At 34.4% G+C, this 22,085-nt stretch overlaps 1 pseudogene across 1 annotated transcript; it reads right to left on the reverse strand.

The window, feature by feature from the left end:
• Positions 1-18,981: 18,981 nt before the first annotated feature.
• On the reverse strand, positions 18,982-19,718 carry LOC308337997 (small ribosomal subunit protein eS6-like; annotated as a pseudogene). The gene has a single exon. The product of its transcript is annotated as a small ribosomal subunit protein eS6-like (transcript).
• Between the last annotated feature and the right edge of the window lie 2,367 nt (positions 19,719-22,085).

Here is a 22,085-nt window from a genome sequence, read left to right on the forward strand (position 1 = left end):
GGGCAGTGTGAATTCTACTTAGCTATCTTCTTTCTTACCTATGAATAATTTTATTGTATGATCACATGTTGCACTTTTACCTGCAGTATATTAAGGACACCCTTGGTCTGGTATCCCAGAGCCCTCTCTTTAGAAGAATAAGATCTATTGGATTTGCTTTTCCTATGCTATACAATATTTTTAAATAAGGGGCTTATATAGCAGTCTGGATAATTGTTTAGCACAGAGAGTCTGTTTTTCATTTCTTAGCACAGTGGCTGGAATATATCAAGTGTTCAAGAAATTTTGGGTGAATGAATTAATTGAAATTATTCAGTTGGGAGTATAAGGAAATAGGAGTAGAAGGTTTTTTGTTTTGTTTTGTTTTTTAAATATGGGATACACTAAACATAGTTAAAATGATCATATGGTTTTTATCCTTCCTCTTATTAATGTGATGTATCACATTGATTGACTTGTGAATATTGAACCACCTTTTCATCTCTGGAATAAACCCCATCTGATCATGGTGAATGGTTTTTTTAATATGTCATTGGATTTGGTTTGCTAATAGTTTTTTGAGGATTTTTACATCTATGTTCTTCAGAGAGATTGGCCTGTCGCTTTCTTTTTTTTGTAGTATTTTTATGTGGTTTTGGTACCAGAGTAATGTTCTGATTACTTTGGAATTTGGAAGCTTTCCTTCCTCTTCTGTTTTTTGGAATAGTTTGAGAAGAATAGGTATTAACTCTTCTGTCAATGTTTGGCTAAAGTCACCTGTCAATCCATTTGGTCCTGGACTTTTGTTTGTTGGGAGTTTTTGGTCACTGATTCAGTTTCATTGTTACTAATTGGTCTGTTCACATTTTCTTCTTCATTGATGCAGTTTTGGGAGGTTATGTGTTTTTAGGAATTTATCCAATTCTAGGTTGTCCTGTTTGTTGGCAAATAATTTTTCATAATATTCTCTTATAGTCCTTTGTATATCTGGGATGTTAGGTTATTTCTCCTCTTCATTTAAACATAGTTCAGTTTGGATGGATAAATAAATGAAAGCTAATGTAGTTTTTCTTATGAAAGTTAGGAAAAGTTTGTATTGTTTATAAGAAATCATGAATTTTAGGGTATTGATTTTTGAAATCTTAAAATAAATTATGCTATTTTAGAGAAGAGGTTCAGATCAATTTGAAAGTCATTTATAAAGTAGAGTTTACTAGATATTGATTGATTCGATGTGAACAGCAAGAGAGAAAGAGTAAACAATCTAAGTTTTTTCCTTAAGCAATTCAGTGAATGGTAGTACTGTTCCCTAAAACTGGAACCACAAAAAGATGGACAAGTTTCCTCAGTGAAGATGAGGGCTTCAATTTTGGTCCTTGATAAGTAACATTATATTCAAGAGTTCTTATTTCAGGAGTTAGAGTAGGTGGAGGAGAGACAGCATGCCTTCCAGTGCATCTGAGGATGTTTGGGACAGATTCAGAGGCTATTCATAGGGTACTGCAGAAAGGTCTGGCATGGACAGAAGCAGTGGGAGACTGTGCAGCAAAGGAAGAACTGGGAGAGAACATCTTTCCTTCTTAATTCACTGCCATATTTCAGATCTTCCTTCTTTACCATTTGGAACTACAAATCAGAATCTTGGGTAGACTAGCATTCACTTGGGAGTGTTCTTATGTCTAATTCTTAATTGTTTATGGAAAGAGTTTTAAAACATCCTTTTTGGTAATGATCTAGTAATCTTTTCCAGTTTCTACTAAAGTGCTTTGTTGGTACTGTTTCTGAATTTATTAATTTCTGCTATTTTTGCTGTTTCCTTCTAAGTACTTTGAATTTACTTTATAGCCCTTTTAAAAGTTTATTACTAATTTATTTTGCAAGACAAAATTCATATACATTTGAGATATACAATATGATATTTTGATATATGATACATTGTGAAATTATTAATATAATTAAATTAGTTGATATGGCCATCACCTCCCATAGTTACTCTTTTTTAAAAATTTATTTTAATTTTTTTTCAGTGTTCCAAGATTCATTGTTTATGCACCACACCAAGTGCTCCATGCAAAATGTGCCCTCCTTAATAACCACCACCAGGCCCATCCAACCCCCCACCCACCTCCGCTCTAAAACCTCAGTTTGTTTCTCAGAGTCCACAGTCTCTCATGGTTTGTCTGTCCCTCCGATTCCCCCAACTCACTTCTCTTCTCCATCTCCCAAAGCCCTCTGTGTTATTCATTATGCTCCACCATAGTTACTATTTTATGTGTGTGTGGGGTGAAGACATTTGAGATCTACTGTTATAGCAAATTTCATATATACAATACCTTATTATTAACTATAGTCAGCATGCAGTACATTAGGTCTCCAGGACTTAACATTTTATAGCTCAAAGTTTGTATCCTTTGATAATATCTCTACTTTCCCTCTACCTCCAAGTCTTTGTTAACCACCATTCAACTTTCTGAGTTTGATTTTTTTTTTTTTTTTAAGATTCCACATAAAAAATAAGGTCATGTAATACTTGTCTTTCTGTGTCTGGCTTATTTCACTTAGCATAATGTCCTCCAGCATAATAAACTTAGTATGTTTATTTCAAAATACCTTTATTTCTATTGATTTTTTATCCTTAATTTGTGGTTATACAAAAGTATGTTTCTTGATTTCTAACACATGATGATTTCTTTTAATTCCATTTTTGTTGTTGATTTCTAACTTAATCAGATAATGTGTCCTATAGGATCTAAATCCCTTAATATTTGTGAAGACTTGCTTTGTTCCATTTGGTTTTTTATTTCCAAATTGAGTTTGTAAAGAATGTATATTCCTTAGCCTTTGAATGTAGTGGTCTCTATATATGCATTGAGATAAGTTTGTTGATGGTATTTTTTTTAATCCTCTATTGTCCAGATTTTTTTCTGATTATTCAGTCGGAAAACATATTTATTTGTCCTTTTAATTCTATTAATTTTTGTTTTATATATTTTGGAGTTCTGTTCTCAGATGCATATTCATTATAAATTTTTCATGGTGAACTGAACCTCTAGTATTAGGAATTGACTCTTTTCATTTCTAGTACTGTCTTTTATCTTAAAGCTTTACTTTTTGTGTGTGCTTAATGTTACTATACTCGCCTTTGTTTGGTTAGTATTTTCATGGTAAATCTTTTTTCCTTCTTAGGTAGAATTTTTTGTATCCTTATATTTAGATATATCTCTTTTAAATGTCACTTTTTAAAAAAATCCAGTCTGTAGCTAGAGCCATTAATTCATTTACATCTGATGTAATTACTTATATTTTTAGGTTCTTAGTCACTGTCTTATTTTGTGGTTCTTGTTTGTCTTTCCTATTTTATGTTTCTTTTTCTCTCCTCTTTTGCCTTCTTTTGCATTGATTTTTTTAAAAAATAGTTTTTAGAACAGTTTTAGGTTTGTAGCAAAAGTGAACAGAAAGTACAAAAAGTTCTCATATACTCACTGCTCCTCACTACCCACACAGAGACACATAGCTTCCCAGACCAGAATGGTATATTGGTTGCAGCTGGTGAACCTACATTGACACATCATTACCCAGAGTCCATAGTTTACATTAAGATTCACTTGTGGTGTTATGTGTTCTGAGTTTTGACAAATATATAATGAATTTATCCACTATTATAGTATGGTACAGAATTGTTTTACTGCCCTAAAAATCTTCTTTGCTCTGCCTGTTCTTCCCTCTCTTCCCCCAACCCCTAGCAACCACTGATCTTTTTTACTATCTCTATAGTTTCACCTTTTCAGTAATGCCATATAGTTGGAATCATGCAGTATGTAATCTTTTCATATTGGCTTCTTTCATTTAGTAATATGCATGTAAGTTTTCTTTATGTCTTCTCATGACTTGATAACTCATTTCCTTATAGTGCTGAATAATATTCCATTATCTGGATGTACCACAGTTTATCCATTCATTTACTGTAGGACGTCCTGGTTCCTTCTCAGTTTTGGCAATATTGAATAAAGCTGTTATAAACATCTATGTACAGGTTTTTGTGTGGGCTAGAGTTTTCATTTCGTTTGGGTAAAATACCAAGGAGTGTGATTGTTGGATTGTCTTGTAAGGGTATATTTTGTTTTGTAAGAAACTGGCAAACTGTCTTCCAGTGCAGTTTCATTCCAGCCAACAATGATTTAGAGTTCTTTTTTTTCCCCCAAAAAACAAACAATCAAGTAAAAAAATGGGCAGAAGGCATGAGCAGACAATTCTCTGAAGAAGACACACAAATGGCTAACAGACACATGAAAAAGTGTTCATCATCATTAGCCGTCAGGGAAATTCAAATCAAAACCACATTGAGATACCACTTTACACCAGTCAGAATGGAAAAAATTTGCAAGGCAAGAAACAACAAATGTTGGAGAAGTTGTGAAGGGGAACCCTCTTATACTGTTGGTGGGAATGCAAGTTGGTGCAACCACTTTGGAAGACAGTGTGGAGGTTCCTTAAAAAATTAAAAATAGAATTACCCTATGACCAGGAATTGCACTACTGGATATTTACTGAAAGGTACAGATGTAGTGAAAAGAAGGGCCATATGCACCCCAATGTTCATAGCAGCAATGTCCATGATAGCCAAACTGTGGAAAGAGCCGAGATGCCCTTCAGCAGACCAATGGATAAAGAAGATGTTGTCCATATACACAATGATTGAGAGTTCTTTTGCTTTGCATTCTTATATTTTATGTGTCGGTGTTTTGGATTTTCACCATTCTAATAGGTATGTATTATCATTGTTGGGTTGATTTTCTTTTTATTTAAAGATTTGTTAAATTTATTTGTGAAAGAGAAGGAGAGAGAGTGCAAGCAGGGAAAGCAGCAAGCAGAGGGAGAAGCAGGCTCCCCTCTGACAAGGAGCCAGATGTGGGACTTGATCCCAGTATCCTGGGATCATGAGCTGAGCTGAAGGGAGATGATTAACCGACTGAGCCACCCAGGTGTCCATGTTTGCTTGATTTTTTAAAAATCATTTCATATTCCCCTTCTACTAGTTTGAAAGTTATATACTCATTTCTCTTCTTTTAGTGGGTATCCCAAAATTACACTTACTGTACTTTTCAAGATCGAAGGCTTATTAATACCTCTGTTTTCTTCTCAAATAATAGAACAATCTTAGAACTTTTTTTTAGTAGACTCCATGCCCAGTGTGGAGCCCAGTGCAGGGCCTGAACTCACAACCCTGATATCAAGACCTGAGTTGAGATTAAGAGTTGGATGCTCAACCAGCTGAGCTACCCAGGAACCCCCAACTTTGGATCTTTTTAGTTACTTTTGCCTGCCTGCTGACTTACATGTTATTGCTGATTTATATTTCACTTCTTTTTTTTTTAATATCAAAAGAAATTATTATTATAGGTTTAATACAGAATTTCATACATGTGTTTCTCACTTTTCTTTTTTTCCTTTTTACATCTCAGATCCCCATCTAGTAGGATTATTTTCCTTCTGCCTGAAGTATATTTATAGAATTGTCTTTCTCAAAGTTTGCTGGTACCAGACTTTTAGCCTTTGTCTGTCTGAAAATGCCTTTATTTTGCCTCCATTCTTGAAAGATACTATTACTGAGTTTAAATTTCTAGGTTCACATTTTAGTTTCTTTCAGCACATGGTTTCTCTTGTGGCTGTTGAAGTCAGCTGCCAGTCTACCTGTTGCTTATTTTAAGTCAGTCTGTCTAACTGCTTTTAAGATGTTGGTTTTGTCTTTGGCCTACTGCAGTTTCACTGTGATGTATCTGTACATGAATTTTTATTTCTTTTAAAATCCATCTTTGGATGTGTTGAGCTTTTTGAATCTGTACATTGTTATATTTGATCAGTGTGAGAAATTTCTTTGTATTTCTTCAAATTTTGCCTCTGCCCTGATCTCTCCTGGTATTTTTGAGCAGTAATCAGGTATACTAAATAATTTCTCACTTTGTACTCTGTTTTTTTTTTTTTCTTTTTTTAAGATTTTATTTACTTATTTGAGAGAGAGAGCACGTGTGGGAAGAGGAACAGAGGGAGAGGGACAGGCAGACTCTATGCTAAGCATGGAGCCCGACATGGGGCTTGATTCCAGGGCCCCGAGATCATGACCTAGATTGAAATCAAGAGTTGGTCACTTAACCAACTGAGCCACCCAAGCACCCCTCCAGCTCTTTATTCTGCTGTTAATTTTTTCCATTGAGTTTTAAATTTCTATTACTTTATTTCTTTTATTTCTTGAAGTTTTATTTTTCTCTAAAATCTGTTGTTTTTAAAAAAATTAGTTTACTATTCTCTTCAGTATTTTCAACTTGAGTTTTTATTTCTTTAAATATAGTAAGGATAGTTATTTTATAATCTGTGCCTAATAATTCCAAAATATTATATCTTTGAGTTTGTTTCCGCTTTTTGTTGCCTTTGCTAATTCTTGTTCGTGATGTGTTATGTCATTCTTTATTTGAAAAATTAATTTTGGGAAGTCTTTGAGGTCTGGAATGAAAGTGTGTAATCGTTCCTTCAAGAGGAATTATGTTTGCTTCTGCTATAGAAATCACTAATGGGCTGGGACCACTTTGGGCTAAATTCAAAACTTAAAATGCTTTGGATACCCAGGTCAAGAGAATTTGGACTGTATTTCTATGTGATGGGTGACTTCAGGCTGCAATTTCTCAGGAGTAGGATCCTTTGGCTCCCCTTTTAGTTCCAAGGCAACTTTCTTTGAAGTCCTTTAGGGGTAAGAGGGGTTGGGTAGGTTTACTTTTCTTCTGTTTTTACATTGAAAATGTAGTACCTCATGGTTTAAGCTTTACAGTGGGAATTGTTGTCTATTAGATTCCCTACCTGGGACAGCTCTACATTCTGCCTTCTTATCTTTTGAATTTAAAAGCTACCTTACTCTTTTTCTCTGAGTTCATGTTTAAGGTTCTAAATTATCTATTACCATATAGCTTATGCATAAAATACACACACACACACACACACACACATTTTAGTTTTCACCACTTTCATTTATTGTGCAGGAGGAATGGGAATAAATATCACCCTTATCTCTTCTTTTTGTTAGCCTTATTGTAGGCTAAACCTCTCACAAGCATCCTTTCTAATCTTTCTACTTTGCTGAACATGTATCCCACAAATTTTAGTGGTTATGGTGCTGTGTAGGCTAAGATCTTGAAAGCCATGGCTTTCAGAATCTTATGGGACTTTATTATGAGTTGGCCTCTAGGATCATGGGATCTCTGGACCAGTATAGCAAAGGAAAAGTTTTTGGTAAGTTTTATGTAAGTTAGAAAAAGTTCTTGAACCATAGCCACATTTCACAGTATGTTTGCATTTGAGCCCCTCATATTACCATAGAGCCCAGTTCTCATGACAAGTAACAGTAATCTAACGAATATGTCAGAAGCAATTAGAGGAGCTAGAAGAGTAAAACTTTGCATACCAGTGTCCCATTTTTTTTTTTTTTTTGCCATAGAGGTGTCATATTTTTGTGTACTTTGAGTTTTTAGGGATTATGAAGTTTTTCATAAACACTTAAATGTTTTCAGGTAGGTCTGAGTTCTGCTTGATAGTGGCCAAGAATATTACTTGGATCATTTCTATGTTTAGCTTTAGACAGATGAACTATATAGGTCGTACCCTTGAACTAGGGAAGATGAAAAATGAAATGTCCAAAGACAAAAGAAGGGATAGGTTATCACATGGTGGATTTAAGAGATGAGAAAATGAATAGTGATAGAGACTTAGTGCTGGAGAACAAAGGGAAATAGACACTGTCCAAAGATTTGATTGGATACTTCTGCTGTTTAAGTAGGGGAACCTAAACTAGTTTTCAGTTTGGATTGAAGTCCTCCATTTTCATGTGTCTGTCTCCTTCTCCCTCCTTCCCTGTCTCTCTCTCTCTGTCTCTGTCTCTGTCTCTCTCTCTCACACACACACACACACACACACACACGCATGCACACACACACATTTTAACACACTCTAACACTAGCTACTATTCTAAGCCAAAGTGTATTTGGCTGTCTTCTGGCTTTCAACACTGGAGGTTGGCAAGTTGGAGGACTGGTAGACTTACCAGCCAGGGAATTCTATAATCTACAACCATGCCACCCTGCTGCTAGAAAAGGAATGGGTTTGTTTCTCCAAGTATAAATAATAGATCTAATGTCTTTGGTAGGGCCTTAGAGTACCTTACTGTTCCACTGGGGTTTCCCATTCTCTCCCTCCAATTTACCTTAGAAATACTTTGTTTTAACTATATAGAAGCAGTGTTGGTAATAGTAATTCATATGAACAGTTTATCATTTATGTTTGATTACCACGTAGAGCTGTAAATATGACTTCTAATCATCGTGAATATTATTAAATAAGTGTGAGGCTAATATTGCCAATGTAATATAACTGATATTTTATAATTCATGGATGCATGTTTAAAGAAGTTTTTGCTTAACAATATAATAGGAACATTAATTCCAAAAAAATCTAATATTTACTGAGGAAATAATTATAATAGTATAAATATGATAGGATATCTTTTTTTTTTTTTTTTAAGGATTTAGTTGTTTATTTGAGAGAGAGGGAGAGAAACTGGGTGCAGGGAAGGCAGAAGGAAAGGGAGAGAGAGTCTAAAGCAGACTCCATATTGAACATGAAGCCCAACATGGGGCTTAACCTCAAGACCCTGAGATCAGAGCCTGAGCTGAAACCAAGAGTCAGATGCTTAACCAATGGCACCACCCAGGTTCCCCAGTAGTGTGTCTTTTTTTCTATGCAGTTAAAATAGTCTTTAAAATGTGATTCTGGGTGGATAACAGGAAGAAGAGCCTACCTTGTTACCCTCTGGAAGCCTAAGTAGTAGAAGAGAAGGTATGTCATTGCTTTTGACTATGAAGAGGCCATCCACCATTCTCATTTGTCTCTGTTAATTTTGGCTTTGAAATGTATTCTAGATTTTAAAATGCGATTCTTTTTGAGGTCATAGGTAATCAGTGCACATGTGAAATACATTTTCAGAATTGGGATCCTACCTCAGAGTACATTTAGATTATTTAAATCACAATTAAAATCTAACATTTTAATGTATCTCAATTTATTAAACTTTTATAAGTCAAACAAAGATAACAAGTTAAAGTTTGGATGGTTGATATAGTACTGGGGTGTCTTAATGGTGATCGTAATGTTTTTTGTTTTAAATACAGAGAAAGCTTTACTAAATTTGTAGGTTTATTGCCTAGTGAACACTAGGTGGTGCAATTGTGCAAGGACCATATAATGAGGTCTGTGGAAGTTTTTTTTGTTTGATTTTTAGAAGGCAGGAAGATGGAATTAAAATTCTGGTTTGAGGAAACTCTTTGGAAATACTAAATACTAAAGTGCATGGATGAATCTTGTTCTTCTGTTAATTGTTCTGGGATTCAAATGGAGCCTGTCTTGTGATGTAGATCACAAAGACCTCAAAGTATTTGTGTATTGTTTACATTGCATTTTAAAATCAACTTCTATACAAAGAAAAACAACTCCACACACACACACACACACACAAAGAAAACTGATACAATTTGGTTTTCTATGAATATTTCAATATTGGATTGCTCTATGACTATAATTAAACCAGCTTATGCTCTACTATTTTAAATAGTTCTAAAATGCCATAGGATTTTAGCAATTATATGTAATATAGTTCATTTTATCAAGTGATTGTTGATCAGTTAAAACTTGAAAGGTAGCTTTCCTCTGGCATGTTTTGTTTTCTTTTATCCATTAAAAAACAACAAAACAACAACAACCTTGCATTCCTATGTAGGTTCAGGTCATTAAATTAGTAAACTTAAGATTGAGTTTCTCAAATGAAAAATAATTGTTGGTTTACATGTATATTAAGGAGAAGAAAAAACATTTCTATACAGATATATATTTAAAGCTTTAAGTCTGAATTCTGAAAGGTTTTTTTTTTTTTTTCCCCTTTTAAGTTCTTTTCCAATTTGAGATATAGTTCTTTTTGGAATTAAAAAAAGTCATTTATGTCTTCTACCAATTTAATGAATAATGTTTCAGTTACATTTATATTTAAATGTCTTTCAATATTTTGGAAGCAAAATACGAAGCTCTCTTACCATTTTGAAACATTCACTGGTAATCACAGAAAAATCAGAATCAATTTGAGTACTTCGGTAGGCTTCCTTAACTGACAGAATTACACAAACTATATGTGTAATTTTACATTATTTTTCTAATTGAATCATATATCCTCTATCAGATACAGAGTTATACAAAACTGATTTTACATTCTACTTAATATACTGAAACTTTATCTTAAAACTTATTTTCCACGTACTATATAAAGATTATAACATTTTTAGAAATTTAGATTTAAAGTTTTATGAAAATTTTTCTCCCTAACATTATACCACCTTTAGTATTTCTTTTTTACATCTTTTATATTTCTGTTTTGAGATAACATTATTTCATTACTTATGCGGGGCACCTGGGTGGCTCAGTGGGTTAAAGCCTCTGCCTTCGGCTCAGGTCATGATCCTGGGGTCCTGGGATCAAGCCCCGCATCGCATCGGGCTCTCTGCTCAGTGGGGAGCCTGCTTCCCCCTCTCTCTCTGCCTGCTTCTCTGCCTACTTGTGATCTATCTCTCTCTCTCTCTGTGTGTGTGTCAAATAAATAAATAAAATTAAAAAAAACCATTATTTCATTACTTATGAATAAAGTCATTTTCCTTCTTTTTGTGAAATGGATATATGTGTTCACAGACAGACACGCATACCTCAGAGTCTGACTAGTTGGGCCATTGCTAATGGCTCATTTGATCCTATATATTTTTATTTTAAATTTATTTTCACAGTTGACTCCCTTTGAAACTTTAGGAATATAACATGTAATTAATATTTTGTTTAAAAATACAAATTAATGTTTGAGTCATGTAAGGCAGTTTTAGATAAAATGTTGTAGAAACAATTTGTGGAATTGAAAAATCACTATTTTTGTAGTAGTTGGCAGCTTTATGAAATGACTTGCTGTTCTTGCAGATATATCCATTATCACAGTTGTCACTATTTAATGTAACCATGTTAGCTATATTAGGCAGGGGGCTGAATAGCCATGAAAATGTGAGTAACCTCTGACCTCAGAAATCGTTCTTTTAAAAAGAGGACTGAAATATTGGTGATAGGAAATTTGAATTGCTCTTGCAGCTGCAGTGTTTGTTCTGTGAATACTTAATTTAGTTTAAAGCTTTACTTTTTCTTCCGAATCTGTCAGTCTTTCAGAAGCATCAAATTCACTTCAGGAAGGAAAAAAAAAAAAAAAATGCTTCCTTCCCTGTATTATTGAATGTGGTATTCAGGCTTTAAACAGTTTCATTTAAGTAATACATATAGTCTTAAGAATGGGAATCTTCACATTTGACACGCTCTGTTAAATATATAGCTCATTCAGACCCCATTCAAGATATTGCTATCCAGGCACCTATTTTGGATAATCCTTTTAATGGCTGTATCTCAACTTCTTAGCTATGTAAGAGGAGTCACAGAGTGTAGAGATGTAAATGTGTGTGTGTGTGTAGTGTATATATATTACTGATGTGTAAATATGCATATCTATGTATATTATATAAGTTTGTTCAAGTTTTATAAAGAATTTAGGTTTTGTGTTATGTATGTACATACCTATTTAGATATTTGAAAGAAACTGTGCAAGACTTATGTTTGATATGTGGGAAGTTACACATAGAATACTCATTAGGGTAATGGGATTGCTATGGTAATTCTCACATGCTGACCAAAAATTTAGCTCAAAGACATTTGACAGTGGTGTTTAAAAAAAAATTGGATCATGATCTAGTTACTTTGAAATTATTAACTCATCTGGCCTATACAAGACTCTTCTACCCTTAGTTTTAAACAACTTAGTAATGTATTTGTCAATCAGAGAAGGTGGAGAGAAAAGGGCAGAATCTTAGCATTTGCTGCTTTAATACCAACTGAGGCAAAATCAAAATATTTGCTATATATTTTAATATTTGTTCTGTATATTCCATAATGTTAAATTATTTTGAAAAAGCAGGAAAGAATATTATGATAAAAAGAATATGAAAGTAATCTGAAATAAGTTTTTTCAACATTATATAATTAAGAATTATGTGAAATAAAAGGCCATGTATGATTATTATTTACTTTATTACATGCTGTATTGAATTTTAAATCCTGACAGTAAGAACTCTTTTGTGCAGTTTGGAAAATGATAAAGCATTCCTGAAATCCATTTGAGTTTCAGTGCTTATTAAATCAAAATGGGACCAATTAAAAACTGAAATACAGAATTTAATTATGTTTTAATTAGGAAAATAAACTTGCTGCTTTTCTTCATTTTGTATTTAACATAAACAGTCACATATAGAGACATAATTATTAGCATATCTAATATAAAACAGACTCTTACATGCTTTCTGGCCTACCATTAACACTCCTTTATTTCTGAAGGGTTAGAGGTGCCTCTGGCGAGTACCATGTCCGTTCCTTACCCAACCATAAGAGGAGGCTTTGATACCAACAAGCTGCTTTCATTACTTCTGTTTTATTTAAACAGAGTGTATATAATTATCTGCTCCAAGAGTGAACATTTTATGTAATGAACTTTCTGAATTCTATACCTTCTTTTAATTCATTAATTTGTTTACACTAGCTGATAGAAACCTAACTTTATAGAAGTTTAACTTAGTTATAAAAGAAAAACAAGTATTTTGTTATTTTAGAGGAATGTTAACAGAGGGCAGATGAATATTTATGTCTTATTTATAAAAAGAAATTTTTATATAAAATTTTTACATATATATTTATATATATTTTTATATAAATTTTATATAATTTTTTTAATAAAAAGAAATTTTGTTTGTTTTTGTTTTTTAAAGATTTTATTTATTTATTTGACAGACAGAGATCACAAGTAGGCAGAAAGGCAGGCAGAGAGAGAGAGGGGGAAGCAGGCTCCCTGCTGAGCAGAGAGCCCGATGTGGGGCTCGATCCCAGGACCCTGGGATCATGACCTGAGCCGAAGGCAGAAGCTTTAACCCACTGAGCTACCCAGGCGCCCGTATAAAAAGAATTTGTAAATCAAATACTACTTCTTAATACAGGAAACTTGTTTTCGTATTGAATAGAATTGTGCACATCATCTTTAAGCCACCTCGAATAGTGATACCAAAAATAATTTCTATATAGATTTTAAAGTCTAGTTATTTTAAAATTTAATTGCTTTTCAAAATAGTACTTACAACAAAGCTACTGGAACACAGCCTTTTAATAGAAAGCCTTGCTTCTATTTAGAATAACAGTAAAGATGAAGTTATTAGAGTACTTAAGAACTAGGGAATGCAAAGCTTGTCCTGAGTCACTCAAGAAGTGATGTATTAGCTATTATCTACCAATCTGTTATTCTATCAATAAATGACATTATTGGTTCAAATTCTCTGATTGCCTGTAGATAATAGTTCAACTGATAGAAAAAAATACACTACTAAAAATTAGTTTGTTAAAATTTGGAGTAATCAAAGTATTACCAGAGTTAATTTTTAACCATCATTTGTGGGGCAGACTTTATTCAGCATACTCAGTTTATTCTATGTGTTACAGAAGTTTTGGCAATGTGAGAGGATTTTATCTGCTTTTACCTTGCAATATATGTATACTTTTTACTTCAGGTGAAAAGAAACACTTTAGGTGTCAGAAATCAAGACTGCAGTGAGATAACAGTTTTCTATGTAAGTGTAAATTGTGGGTTTACTGTCTTAGAAGAAAAGACAAATTTTTTAAAACAAATTAATAATGGCATATATTTGGGAAAAATTTCACTTCTCATCAAATGTTATGTTTGCTAAAAATATGTTTTCTTTAAATATTTCACCAATGGATATTAAAACAATATTCTTTAACAGTTTATTAAAGTTCTGGGAAACTTGTTTTCAGGAGTTGCAAAGAGGAAAATTGAGAAAAGTCTAAGAAATAGACACCAGCTCATTATTTTTTTCCCCCCTAAGGTTTATTTGAGAGAGAGAGAGCAAGAGCGAGAGCAAGAGAGAGAGAGAGAGAGAGAGAGAAAGTGTGTGTGGGTAGGGGCAGAGGGAGAGTGAGAAAGAGAATCCTTAAGCTGACTTCCTGCTGAGCACAGAGCTAGATGTGGGGCTCCATCCCAGGACCCTGGGATCATGACCTGAGATGAAATTAAGAGTTGGCTGTTTAACTAACTGAGCCACCCAGACACCCCCAGCCCATGAATTCTAATGACTAAGACTATATTATTTTGAAAATATATACACTAATCATAGAGTTATTCTGTATCTCACCTCATATGTTCTGAGAATAAAATAAAAGTGACTGATTTCCATGAATACATAATTTACTTTTCTTAAATGTTACTTCATTAGGAGTAATATGATTCTGACTCTCAGAACCATTGGACAGTGAAATTCTATCAGGCTAGTTTCATCTTTTCTGCTAGCTTTACTACTTTAAAAACTGTAAACCCTTAATAAATTGCTGAAATCTTGTTTGAAAATACATGTCAAAATAGTACATGCTTTAAAAATATGTTCCATGAATGAGACATGAATGAATGCTTTTAAAGGAGGTGTTGACACTAGTGATTTTGATGATTGATATTAAGCTATAAAGAAAATATACAGGATGATGTATATTTAAAGCTGACTTATGACAGTAATATATGCTAAAATTGTTGGGGTATAGAAATCATCTTCATAGCTGGATTACCTTGTTTGTATGAATTTATCTCCCTTTGAGTACCCCAAGCAATTTGTCAGAGGTGAATTTTTAATTTTTAGGTGATGGTTTAAAGTATTTTAAGATGAAAAGCTCTACACTCAAGTAGATAACAGTGAACTAATTCTGCAGGATAGTCACATTTCTCAATGTTTCTTTTTTTTCTACACTAGCATATTAGTGAATCAGTTCTTACGTAGTGAGTCAGTTTTTGTTTTTAATTATTTATTTATTTTATTTGAACATCACTGACAAACAATATTACATTAGTTTCAGGTACAACATAGTGATTCCACAAGTTTATACTTTATGCTGTCTATATTCACCACGGTGTAGCTACCATTTTTCACCATACAACACTATTACAGTGCACTGATTATATTCCTTATGCTGATTGTTTTATGCCCATGACTTATTCATTCCATAACTAGAAACCTGTATTTCCCACTCTCCTTCACCCATTCACCCTCCTGCCCCGCTCAGTTCTATTGATTCTGTTTTTTGTTTGTTTGTTTGTTGTTTTAGATTCCACATATGAGTGAAATCATAATGTATTTGTCCTTTTCATCTGACTTATTTCACTTAGGATAATACCCTTAGGGTCTGTCTGTGTTGTTGCAGATGGCACAATCCCATCTTTTTTATGGCTATGAAATATACACACACACATGCGCGCGCGCACACACACACACACACACACCCCATCTTCCTTATCCGTATTCTCTGATGGACGCTTGGATTGCTTCCATATCTTGGCTACTATAAATAATGCTGTAGTAAACATAGGGGTACATGCATCCTTACAAGTTAGTATTTTTTTTTTTATTTAAGGGTAAATACCCAGTAGTGGAATTATTGGATCATATGGTATTTCTATTTTTAATTTTTTGAGGAACCTCCATACTGTTTTCCACAGTTGCTGCACCAGTTTACATTCCCACTGACAATGTGCCAGGGTTCCCTTTTACCACATCTCATCAACATTTGTTATTTTTTTGTCTTTTTGGTAGATGACATGACAGGAGTTAGGTGATATCTCATTGTGGTTTTTAATTTGCATCTTCCTAATGATTAGTGATGTTGAGCATCTTTTCATTTATTGATTGGCCATCTGTGTGTCGTCTTTGGACAAATTCAGGTCTTCTGCCTTTTTTTTTTTTTTTTCCTCTGCCCATTTTTAATCAGATTATTTGGAGTTTCTCTGGTGCTGAGTTGTGTAAATTATTTATATATTTTGAATATAAACCCCTTATTGGATATGTCATTTGCAAATATTTTCTCCCATTCAGTAGGTTCCCTTTTTGTTTTGTTGTTGGTTTCATTTGCTGTGTAAAAAAGCTTTTTATTTTTATGCAGTCTAAATGGTTTATTTTTTACTTTTGTTTCCTTTGCCTTAGGAGACATGCCTAGAAATAGGAGACATGCCTAGAAATATGTTGATGTCAGAGACATTACTGCCTATGTTCTCTTCTAGGATTTTTATGGTTTCAGGTCTCATATTTAGGTCTTTAATCCATGTGAGTTTATTTTTGTGTATGGTGTAAGAAAGTGGTCTAGTTTCTTTCTTTTGCATATACCTGTCCAGTTTTCCCCACACCATTTGTTTAAGAGACTGTCTTTTCCCTGTTGTATATTGTCTTCTTAGTCATAGATTAATTTGCCATAAAGTATGAGTTTATTTCTGGGCTGTTTGTCCTGTTCCATGGATCTGTGTATTTGCATTTGTGCCAGTACCATACTGTTTTGATTACTACAGCTTTGTAGTGTATCTTGAAATCTGGGATTAATACTTTCAGCTTTGTTCTCAAAATTGCTGTGGCTATTCAAGGTCTCTTGTGGTTCCATACAAATTTTAGGATTATTGGTTCTAGTTCTGTGAAAAATGCTGTTGGTATTTGATGGAGATTATGTTGAATCTGTAGATTGCTTTGGGTAGTATGGACATTTTAACAATATTGGTTCTTCCAATTCATAAGCATGGAATATCTTTCCATTTGTTTTGGTCATCTTCAGTTTCTTCACTAATGTTTGTAGTTTTCAGAGTGCAAATCTTTCACCTCTTTGGTTAAGTTCTGAGATATTTTTTTCCTTTTTGGTGCAGCTGTAAATGGGATTGTTTTCTTAATTTCACTTACTGCTACTTCCTTATTAGTATATAGAAAAGCTACCAATTTCTGGCTATTAATTTTGTATCCTGCAACTTTACTGAATTTGTGTGTTACTTCTAGTAGTTTTTTGGTGAAGTCTTCAGTATTTTCTATGTGTAGTATCATGTTATCTGCAAATAGTTACAGTTTAATTTCTTTCCCAGTATGGTTGCCTCTTAGAACCAATTTTTATTTTTACATCTTATTTGGGATTCTATATATCTAATTTTGTAATCTCACATGTTACTTTAAATAATATTGCTAACAACAGTTTATGAATACTTGGTCATATAAAATTGAGGAATTGATTATATTTTACTTGATTAAAGGCAACATTTTGGACAGTGTGTCTTTTGGGGTTCCTTTCTTAGCATTTTAAGCCATCCTTTTGAATGCAGATCATGCTCTTTGAAATTTAAGCCTTATTTAACCTTTGTGAAGTTTTTAAAAATTCTTGTTTCTTTGAGCATAGTATATAGTGATTGCAGATTTTTCATACTCAGATTTTGCCATTCGGGGACATACCTTCGTATTTAGCAGAGATAAGACATATTCATTCATTCATTCATTCAACAACAAATACTTATAAAACATCTACTGTGTTCTGTAAGGGTAGTTAAGTTACCTACCAGGGCTCAAGTCAATTTCAGTCTTGTGGGGGACACAGACAAGGAATTAAAATTTAAGTATGTAAGTTGATGAGTACTATGCTTGGGAAATGTAGAGGGTATCTGAAAGTATGTGTGGTAGAATTATGTTTGGCCATCTAACCAAATCATAGTGGAGCCTGGTATTGGGGAAGGTGTCCTGGAGAAAGTTTTTGCTAACCTGACGCATAACATGTATAAGGATTAGCCCAGGAATGTGTTAGAAGGGAAAGAGATGTGGGGATAGCTAAGTGCATTTCACATGGAGTATGCACAAAGGCAAAGAGGAACATGGCATGACTCATGGGACTCTAAGACTTCAGTGTTCAGAAATGAAGCCAGAGGTGTGAGGAAGGAGTATTTTATGCATAGTCTTACGTATTATTGAAATTTCATCCTTGGTGCAGTGGAAAGTCATTAAGGCTTTTTGAGAAATTACATGATTCTTGTTGCTGTTTGGAAAGATTTTGCTGGCAGCAGTATGGAGAATGGGTTGGAAGAAGTTAGCTTAGAGACAAGGATACAAGTAAGGACTTTCTGGGTAATTAGTTGAGATGTATTTGAGTCATAAACTATTTTGGTAGCAGTAAAGATGGAAAAAACTAGATGAATTTATGAAATTTTGACTAATAAAAGCAACAGAGTTGATGATTGTAGGATGTGGAGTTTGTGGAAGAAATAAATAGTAGTAAAAGTGACACTCAAGTTTCTAACTTAGGTGATTAGGTGGATAGTGCTTCCATTCAGTGTGATTGGAATCATGGAAAGAGTCAGAAAAGGAAGAATATGAATTCGGGTTTAAAGACGGTGAACTTCATATTAATGTGGAATAAGATGGCCAATAGAAGGTAGACACATAAACTAGCTGCTCAGGAGAGAAATGAGGACTAGTGACTAAGAGTCATCAGCATGTAGGTAGTAATTGGAGTAGATGAAGTGTTTTCCAGGGAGGACCTAAAGAGCAGAGATCTTGGAGGACTCTGAGTAGGACCCTGAGGAATCCAGTATTTAAGAGATGGACAGAGGAAGAACCACTGAAAAATACTAAGAAGGGGTAGCTAGAGAAAGGTAGGTTGAAAATGAGGAGAGTGCGGTGTCACTGAAACCAATATATGAAAGTGAAAAAAGGTATCAGGCAGTTAGAGTAGAAATATAATGGTAGAAAATACACACTATATGAGAAATTCAGATGATATGCTATATGATTTCAGATGAAAGAAAGGTTTTGTCTGGCTGGGGAATAGGAATGCTCATGGAGGAGGTTGCATCTGAAAAGCACGTTTTAAAAAACATTTTAATTTTTTCTTGAGTCTAATTTTATTTACTTGTTACTCTTAGAAAATCTCTCTCTTTTTTTTTTTAATTTTTTTATTTTAATAAACATATAACTCTCTTTTTTTTTTTTTCTGGTCTCAGACTTAGAGGTGGAAGCTGTCAGAGAGAACAGCCTCCATCTCTTGGCAGTCTGTTCCGGCCTTTCTTTTTCTTTGGCTTCCTTCATTCTCTTGGCCAAAAGTTTAGCATATTCTGGGTCCTCTTCTTTATTTTTCTTAGTGTGCTCTTTCTTTAAAGCAATACACCGACGTTTGTTTTGGAGCATATGTGGAGTAACAGGATGCTGAATCTTGGGACTTTGGTTCTAGATTTCTTACCTTCTTTGTTTAAGGGCTTTCCCACAACATACTGGCGGACATCATCTTCTTTAGAGAGATTGAAGAATTTGTGGATTCTGTTGGCTCTTTTGGGCCCCGGACAATGAAGCACATTAGTATCAGTGAGTCCAGGAATATCCTTCTCGCCCATTTTTTACAGTGACCAAGTTGAGAACACTGAGATTGGCATCTACAGTGCAACCCCAAACAGATTTGTGCCTTCTCTAGGCAGTCCTCCTTGGTCTATAGCAGGAATGCCCCTTTCTCAGCAGCAGGTGGATGCAGCCATGGGTCAAGACACCCTGCTTCATGGGGAACACCCTGCCTTGTTTGTCATTGCTACCACTGATTCGGACCACATAACCCTTCCATTCTTCACCCAGAGCATCAGCAGCAACTTATGTGGCCATATGCTTCTCATAAAAGGTATGAAGTTTGTGTTCATCGTTCACTTCGATGAGTTTCTGGCAGCCAGTACCTGAGAAAGAGATGTTCAGCTTCATCCTGAAGCAACCTGCTGCCTCTGAGCTGAAAGGCACATTGAAAGAAGCTACTGAATGGTGAGGAATACACTCCAGGTTAAGGGGCAACATAGTAGAAGGTAGGAAAGTATAAGGCTGTAGAAATAACAAGTTGTATAATAGCCAGGGACAGTTCTAGGGTTGTTGTTAGAGGATAGGACTAGAAAGGTACTAGGGGGAAATGATCATGAAGGCCATGATTGACATGCTAAGAGCTCTATGCTCTTGGCAATAGGAAGTCATAGGAGGATTTTAACTAGAGAGATTTCATTACTTTTAAGGATGAAGAATATTCCATTGTATAGATATATCACATCTTGTTTATCCATTCATCAGCAGTATATTCTTTAGGGATATATATATATATATATAGGTAGTAATCTGTTTTGAAAAAGGGAAGTAACCCAGAATTCAGGGTGCAATTCACCTCTGGAGGAGGGAATGGAGGGATGTGACTTGGAAGGGGACACGAGCATTTAACATACTGGTAGTGTTCTATTTCTTAAACTGAACGGTGAGTACAGGGTATTCATTTTATCCATTAAATAGTACTTATATATTTTATCCTTTAGGATGTATATTTCATATTTTTTAAGAAAAAGTGATCATGCCATTAGTGTAATTTTCAGTGTCTTATAAATAGAATGATATGATGAGATTTGTTACTTGATAAGATTAATTTATCAGTAGGTTAAGTTGGGACAAAGAAAGGTTCTTTGGAGAGATTATTGAAATTGTCTAGAAGAGGAGTACAGGGCCAGAACCAAATCAAACTATAGCATTGGAGAAGATAGGAAATTAATATAAATCGGGCAAAAAAAAAATCAACAGTATTTGTGAACTGGTGGAGTTCACCCTTTGTGGACAGGGTGAAGTGGAGGTGTTCATTTCCAGTTTGCTTTCTTTTCCTTTTTCTCACAGTGACTTTATCTAAGATCACTGATATTGAGTGTCCCTCTGTTCACCTTGCCTTACTCAACAGAAGACCGCTTTTCATTCTTCATTAGGAAAAAATAAGTTATCCAGCTTTAATGTTTCGCTTTTTGTCCCTATTTCACATCAAGAAATATGAAGAGTGAGATTTTACCTTACTTGCTGACTAGTAGGTTAGTGAGTTTCATGGGTGCTGGTGGAAAACAGAGGTTAAGTTTTTATTCATAGCAGTAGAACAGTTGAAGTATTAGCATTTTTGCATTGGTTCCCTGAACCCCAGTTTGTCTGGTGTGACAGGAAGAGTGCCAGATGACACTATACATGCAGCGGGTTCCATTACACTGAGCTTGGGGAACCTAATTTTTTATAATGGGAAGTAAGCATGGCTGCCCTTTGCTCCATAAGAAACATTACCTCTATTTTCCAGGGCTGTTATCCTTCAAAAGATAGTCTAGAATAAAGGGCACTCAATGCCTCTTTTACAGAAACCTGAAAGACTTACAAAGAATTGTTTCCTAACACCTGAGAACATCTTGATGTTTATCCTTCTTTCACTCCTGTCTGTCTCAGAAATAAGTCATTTCTTTTCATGGCTAACACTTCAACTTTGATTTTTATCCTCTTTTCTTGACTTCTGAGATCTTGTGTAATGGCTAGAAGACTCTCAGATCTTCATTTATCAAATATTTATTGCATATGTGCTACAATGTGTGATGTTACAAAGCAGCTTTACGTAGCACTTCTGCTAATGGAGGTACTCAGACAAGTAAGCAAAGAAATAATCAAGATTATCTTAGTATAGGGTAAGCTCAATAAAATAAAAAAGAATGACGTGACAGAAACTAGGATGGTCCTATTTTATATGGTGATCATTGGAGAAGACTTTTGGGAAGAAGTGACATATGCACAGAGAAGTGAATTATGAGAAGAATCAGATTTCTTTATAAAAGAAGAGCACAAAAACTCGTAGGAATAAGAGTGATATTTTTTGAGAAACAAAAAGAAATCCCATGTTTCTGGATTGTAGTGAACTAGGGAAGATAGTGGTAAATGATAAATTTGAAGAGGTAAGTCATGACAAGAGGTTTGAATTTTATTCTGTCTGTAACCTTTGTTACTCCACTATATCTTTCTTTTATTATAGATACTCTAGGAGCCTTTCTCTGTCCTAAATCACTTTTTGTATAGATGCCACTACTTCCCTTTCTTTTCCAAATTCTTTAAAACCAGGAGAATTAAAAGGTGAATTTTCAACACTGTTAGAAGACAGGAAATGGTGCCATCAGAAATTGCGAGGAATTCTTGAGAGGCCAAAAACAGAAGCCTGGAAAATGACAGCCCAGAATGCAAAGAAAACAACTGTGTATGAGAGGAAACCCTCAAAACTTTTAAGTTCTTGCTGGGGGTGGGGGGGTG

This window comes from Martes martes (assembly GCF_963455335.1).
Source record: "Martes martes genome assembly, contig: scaffold_78, whole genome shotgun sequence".
NCBI lineage: Eukaryota > Metazoa > Chordata > Mammalia > Carnivora > Mustelidae > Martes > Martes martes.